Here is a 7,182-nt window from a genome sequence, read left to right as displayed (position 1 = left end):
GTGCTCCAGCAGTACCAAGCTGTTCACTGCTTCTCACAACTGCATTCTGTTTCCTGCTTCCCTTTCTTCATATAGTCTAGCTTCTTTACTTGGATCCCCCTTCCTTTCCCTGTCCATCTGGTAACTTCCCAGTTTCCATCACAACCCTGAAAGAGCACTGCTTTCCTACGATGTGTCAGACAGGATGCCCTCTTCTGTACTTTTTCATAAACTCATATATAAGTCTATTTTTGTATATATCACATCATGTTGCTTCATTTGTTAGCATGTCTGTCTTCCACTTTAGATTGTAAACTTCTTGCTTATTTTAGAGAGAGAGAATTAAGTCACCCTAGAACCATGGCATTGGCTAAATCATTCAACACCTGTTAGGATGGAATTGGCAGCCACCCAGCTGCTCCCCCAGGGTGAAAACCAATAGATTTGCAAAAGCTCTGCACTCACTTCTCCTGCATCACATGTGAGGTAACCTATTTTGACCGTCTTTTCTCCCCCTCCACCTACCAGAATTTTGTCTGTCCTGGAATCATTTTAAAAAGTCATAAGGAAGAAGAGATCTATATATGTATATGCCTTTCTCTCTCTCTATCTATCCATCCATACTCCTGACCATGCACACTCTGCTTCTCTTTCTCCTCCAGGGCATATCAGAGTGCCCTCTTGCTGGTGGGTCCTGCCCCTCACTCAGGGAAACTCCCTTGCTTTGCATATTACTGTGTGAGTGATAAACTGTTTGCGGTCTTTGGTTTAAGTGTGGCGTGTTCTGAAGTATGATAGCTTAAAAACTTAGAGCCTGGCAGCAGCCTACTGTAACACTTATGCATTACTATGCTCAGGACATCAGTAAAAGAACTCAATAAAACTTGTTTGTTCAATCAAGTTAATAGAGGCCACTAGAAGAACTGCCTTAATGAACTGAAGGCAAGAATAATTTTAAATTGTATTTATAAATGAGTGCTTAAGGATTTGGGTTTTTTTTTTTTTTCTAAAGAATTTGGAATATTTTACTTAAAATCTTGATTGCACTCATTTTAATTAATTAGCTCTTGATTCACAAAAAAAAAAAAAAAAGTCTGGACCAGCCCCATTGGATTATGGTGCCTCAGCTATTCAAGGCCTCAGTACACTTTTAAGTTTTCAGGTTCTGCCAGTTGGTACAAATGCAAAAAAAGGGAGGAAGGGGGTGGGGCAACTGAAATCTTTTAGAACTGATTCCCTCACTTCCTTTTCTGGGCCAGAGAACTAGTTTTTTAGACAAAGAACCTCAAATGTGGATTATGAAGACTTATCCTCTTAACTTCAGGCACATGAACATCGGAAAAAAAGAGCTATTCTAACAGCATTAGGAATTTTGGTTGTGCTGATCCAGTTTATGGAATTATTAGATTGCTTGTGGGTCATTCTCAAACAATGGTTTCCCAGCAAGAGAAAGGTAGTAATAATTGACTGAATGTCCACACTTAACACCATCCCTTTAATTTTCAGAGAGTATTATTTGTTTTTATGTTTGTTTCCCCACTGAGTTTCTCGAGAACAGTGCCAAATATAGTTTGGCCTTACTTTTTCTTAATTCATTCTGACAATATGTGCTTTTTTTTTTTTTTTTTTTTGGCTGTGTCCATAGCATGTGGATGCTCCCAGGTTAGGGATCAAACCCATGCCAGAGCAGTGACAAGGCTGGCTACCCAACCCACTAAGCCACCAGGGAACTCCTATGTGCCTTTTAATTGGATTAGGTAGACCATATACTTAAAAAAATTGAAGTATGGTTGATGTAAAATATTGTGTTAGTTTGAGGTGTAGAGCATGATGATTCACTTCTGTTTTCTGCAGATTATATTCCATTACAGGTTATAAGATATTGTTTACAATCCCTTGTACCACACAGTAAATTCTTGCTGCTTATCTGTTTTATGTACAGTTAGTTTGTATCTAATCCCAAATCTTAATTTGTCCCTTCTTTTCTGTCTTCACCTTGGCCACCATAAATTTTTCTCTATTTGTAAGTCTGTTTCTGCTTTTTATATAGATTCAGTTGTGGCATTTTTTAAGATTCCACATAAAAGTGATATTATATAGTATTTGGGAGGCCATTTATATTTAATGTAAATATTGATGGCTTAAGTTTGAGTCTATCATCTTATTGTCTTTCGCTCATCTCTTCTGTTCTTTGTCTCCCCTTTCTCTTTTTTCTACATTTTTTTGAATTAAATCAAGTTTTTTTTTTGTTAATTCTATTTAGTGTATTTTTCATATCAGACATGGTAGTTTTCATCGCCAGAATTTCTATTTGAAACGTTAAAAACATTTCCCATATCTCTGCTGAAATTTCTGTATGTTTTAATGTACTTTGCTGATTATAACAGATGTCTCAGTTCTGGGTCAGTGTTAGTTGATTGACTTTTGTCTTAATTATGGGTTTTATTTTTTTCCATTTTTGTATGCTGATAATTCTTGACTGGATGCCAGACATTTTATATTTTACTTTGTTGGTTGCTAGGTTTATTTGTATTCCTTTAAATATTTTTGAGCTTTATTCTGTGACTCAGTGTTTTTGGAAACAGTTTGGTCTTTGAGTTTTATTTTTAAGATTTGTTAGGTTCAACTGAAGCAGTGCTCAGTGCAGACCAATTTTCCCCAATACTATATTTTACAGTATTACTGTCCAATACTGAGTCAAGACTCTTTTGGGTATTCTACCAAATTCTCCAGGAAGCATGAGATTTTTCTAGTCTGGGTGGTGAGAATAAGTACCATTCTCAGCTCTGTGTGGGAGATTAGCATTGTGACCCCTAATCCATTCTGGTGATTCTCTTGGCCTTGGGTGATTTCCTCATACAGAAGGAAATGCAATAGCATTTCAGCCAAATACTCAAGGGGAACACTGTGCAAAGCTTCAGAATTCTCTATTTCTCCCTCTACAGGACCCCTTCTTGTGAAATCTGGTCACCCTGTTTTCTTCAGTTCTCAGTTCCATCTCCTCAACTTGGGAGTCATTTAGGCCCTATCTTGTTTCACACTTTGGGCATCACAACCTAGAATCCTTTCATAGCATTAAGTTGGTGCAACTAAGCTTACATTGCTTAGTGATAATTGTTTTTTTTTTTTTTAATTGGATGATGCCCAGTATTTTGAACACTCTTATTTTATTTTTTATTATTTCAGAGAAGAGGGTTAATCTGGCCCATGGTACTTAATTGTAGTTGGGAGGTAAAGTTCACCAATTGATAAATATTTATTTTTTTTGAAATAAGTTTCAGAGAACTGCCCAAGCTTTGTATAGAGTAGTGTGGGGATCTTCTTGCGCATCTTTGGAAGTGGGAAAACGAGATGGAGTTTCATGACTGAAGGCATTAGGTATGATATGGTGGCATTGGAAGTTGGATAATGTAGGAAGAAAGAAACTTAAGAAAGACTACTGTTGATACTTATATAAATAGTGCCATATACTATATATATATGGCAGTGAATAAAAAGACAAAGTAAATTTCTTCAACAGACTTCATCTCAATTTGCATGAGATCAATTTTTTTGAGTATTTTTTTTTTGTCTTTTTGTTGTTGTTGTTGTTGCTATTTCTTGGGCCGCTCCTGCAGCATATGGAAGTTCCCAGGCTAGGGGTTGAATCGGAGCTGTAGCCACTGGCCTACGCCAGAGCCACAGCAACGTGGGATCCGAGCTGCGTCTGCAACCTACACCACAGCTCATGGCAACGCCAGATCGTTAACCCACTGAACAAGGGCAGGGACCAAACCTGCAACCTCATGGTTCCTAGTCGCATTTGTTAACCACTGCGCCACGACGGGAACTCCTCTATTTAGTTTTTAATCCCCATTGTTTAGCACAATGCAAAGCACATAGTATGTGTTACTGAGTTAATAAGATGAATGGGTGAATGAATGGTGCAAATTTTCTGTACTAGGATTGTCAAAGGAGTTATTTTGGGTAAATGGGCCTTCTGTCCACTGTCCTGACACTGATCCATCAAAATGGCCCACACATTTATTTTCAAGCCCAACAGAGGCTGGTGTGTAATAATAACAATAGGTAAAGTGCTCAGTATATGTTTTCTAAAGTTTTAATACTAATTTCCTATGACAACTTCAAGTTTTTTTTGCCTTCAAAGTTAAACAATGTAGTATTCCCTAAATTCAAAGTGAGAAGCTAATTATGTATCCACTGTGTATTACTCTGTATTGACTTCACAATATGACAAAGGCGCTCTGTGATCTTCAAAGTCAAAAAAAAAAAAAAAAAAAAAGAGGCAGAGGCAGCTGCCCTTGCCCATGACAACAAGCAAAATCTCTATATGTATCTCTAGGATCTAGAACAATGCCTTGAAATAAATGAAGAGATAACAACACCTTATCCTTCCTGAGGCTAATTCACTATCAGCAAAATAACTCTAGGAGCCTAGCAGGTTTTTTTTTTTTTTTTTTTTTTGTCTTTTTAGGGCTGCACTTGCGGCATGTGGAGGTTCCCAGGCTAGGGGTCGAATCAGAGATGTTGCTGCCGGCCTATGCCAGAGCAACAGCAACACCAGATCCGAGCTGCATCTACAACCTACACCACAGCTCACAGCAATGCCAGATCCTTAACCCACTGAACAAGGCCAGGGATCGAGCCTGCAACCTCATAGTTCCTAGTCGGATTAATTTCTGCTGTGCCAAAATGGGAACTCCCTGGGAGCATAGCTTGAAAAAGGGACAGGTGGCCCCATTTTTGAAGATAATATCTATATCTGATGAGGATGTTATTATTATGGTTTTTGAAGATAACTCCCTTTTTGAAAGGGTTTCTTCTAAAGTTGCCTCTTCAATAAAGCAAAAATATTTTCTAAAATAACAGCCTTGGACCACTGTAGAAAATGGGCAAGCAGACTGCTTTTTAGAATATCTGTGGAATATAAAGCTTTAGCTCAGGCTGAATTATTCAAGCCATGATTCAATACCCTGAATTCCAAAGTTTGTAAAATAAGATGTCAGACTGAAAAACTCTGTCAGACTTAACCTGCCTCTCAGAAGATCCTTCTATGTAATCAGCAGAACAGTACAGGGGCACACAGGGAAAGAAAAGAAAAAAAAGCCACGCACAAAGAGAACGTGGTGAAATTGGGCATAAGTTACAGGACTTTAATGATATTTTATAATTAAAAATTTGGTCAAGCATTTGATAAGACATCAATATAATGATGAAAACGTGAAATACCAGAAGAGAATCCACTGAAGATGCCCAAATCAGACTTGAATGATTTATTTCCAGATTCTGCTTACCTTGCATATGAAAAAAAAAAAAAAGCTGAGTGGGGAAAAAAGAGCAGATTAGTAGATTCTAATAGCTTACAATGCAAGCTTTGTCAGTTAGTCTGCAACCTGGAACCGCTGATAATGGCACAAAAATGTTCACCAGAGCTGTGAGATAGTCAATGAAACTGCAATAGTGTTTTTTCCTGGCATTAATCAGAAATGCAGAAATTCACATTCAGTAAGATTTTCTAGAAATTTTTTTTCAATGTAAATCCCTCATAATCATTTTTTTTTGGTCTTTTGTCTTTTTAGGGCCGCACTCACGGCATACGTAGGTTCCCAGGCTAGGGGTCCAACTGGAGCTGTAGCCACCAGCCTATGCCAGAACCACAGGAAAGCGGAATCTGAGCTGAGCCTGTGACCCACATCATAGGTCATGGCAATGCCAGATCCTTAACCCACTAAGTGAGGCCAGGGATGGAACTCCTATCCTCATGGATGCTAGTCAGGTTCGTTAACCACTGAGCCAAAACGGGAACTCCCTTATGATCATTCTTTAGCTAAGTTGATCATATCTGCCCAGGTTGTGTGCAGTTGAGGCAATTATTCTAAGAATTTTTTTTTTTCTGTCTTTTTGCCATTTCTTGGGCCGCTCCCGTGGCATATGGAAGTTCCCAGGCTAGGGGTCTAATTGGAGCTGTAGCTGCCAGCATACGCCAGAGCCACAGTAACGTGGGATCCGAGCCGCGTCTGTGACTTACACCACAGCTCACGGCAACGCCGGATCCTTAACCCACTGAGCAAGGGCAGGGACCGAACCTGCAACCTCATGGTTCCTAGTCGGATTCGTTAACCACTGCGCCACGACGGGAACTCCAGAATGTTTGTCTTAAAAATCATTTTGATCTGTTACATTCACACTTCTGAATGAGTTGTTAAAAGTCATCCTCTTTCTGGTACTGGAAAGGAAGACAGATTGACAAATGAAAATTTCCTTCATACATGTAAAATTCCTTTACCAAAGGGAATCTTGTGCCCTGATATTGGAGTTTACCTAGGTGTTCTGGTTCTACTGGCCTTTATCTCAAAATAAGGTATATGCTAAAGAGGCATATTTTGGGGTGGTGTCTTCTGGTACTGTTCAAGATAGAGCAGCAATAAACCAAAAACTTCTGCTTTCAAGGAGTATATTAATTTCCTGCTGTTCATTTCCACACTCTTAATGACTAACACAATACAAACTTATTTTCTTATGTTTCTGGAGGTCAGAAGTCTAAATGGGTTTCACAGAGTCACTTTCCTCCTGAAGCCTCTAGGAGAGAATCTGTTTCCTTGCCTTTTCCAGCTTTTAGAAGCCACGTATATTTGTTGGCTTGTGGCTTCTTCCTGAATCTTGAAGCCAGCGGCACAGCCTCTTCTGTGTCTTCTGCTTCCATCTGCACATCACTCTCTTGTCTCTGATCTTCCCATCTTTCTTTTATAAGGATTCTTGTGATTATATTGAATCTACACAGATAATTCAGGATAACCTCTAAATTCCAAGATCCTTATTTCAATCATATCTGCAAAGTATTTTTACTTTATCATATAAGGTATTATAATCACAAAATTTGGTATTAGGACATGAGCTTATTTGGGGGGGCTGTTATTCAACCGAACATAAGGAAGTTACATTTTAGTAAGGTTCACCTTCAAAAGATAAAGTTCAAGTTCTTAAATACATGTTAGATAAAATTTTATGATGTTCTTTAAAGCAGTATCTCCAATAACTCCCTGCCTCAAATACATAGCTCAGCAATCCTGATCTGCTTCTATTACCCCGCCCTCAAGAACACATCTGCTATTTCTCACCCATGATTTGCTCCCTAGGGTGTATGTCTAGACTACCCTCACTCACTCATACCCTATCCCTACATCCCTGAACCCTCTGCCTGGC

This window comes from Phacochoerus africanus, chromosome 8 (assembly GCF_016906955.1).
Source record: "Phacochoerus africanus isolate WHEZ1 chromosome 8, ROS_Pafr_v1, whole genome shotgun sequence".
Classification (NCBI taxonomy): domain Eukaryota; kingdom Metazoa; phylum Chordata; class Mammalia; order Artiodactyla; family Suidae; genus Phacochoerus; species Phacochoerus africanus.
This window is presented reverse-complemented; position numbering follows the sequence as displayed.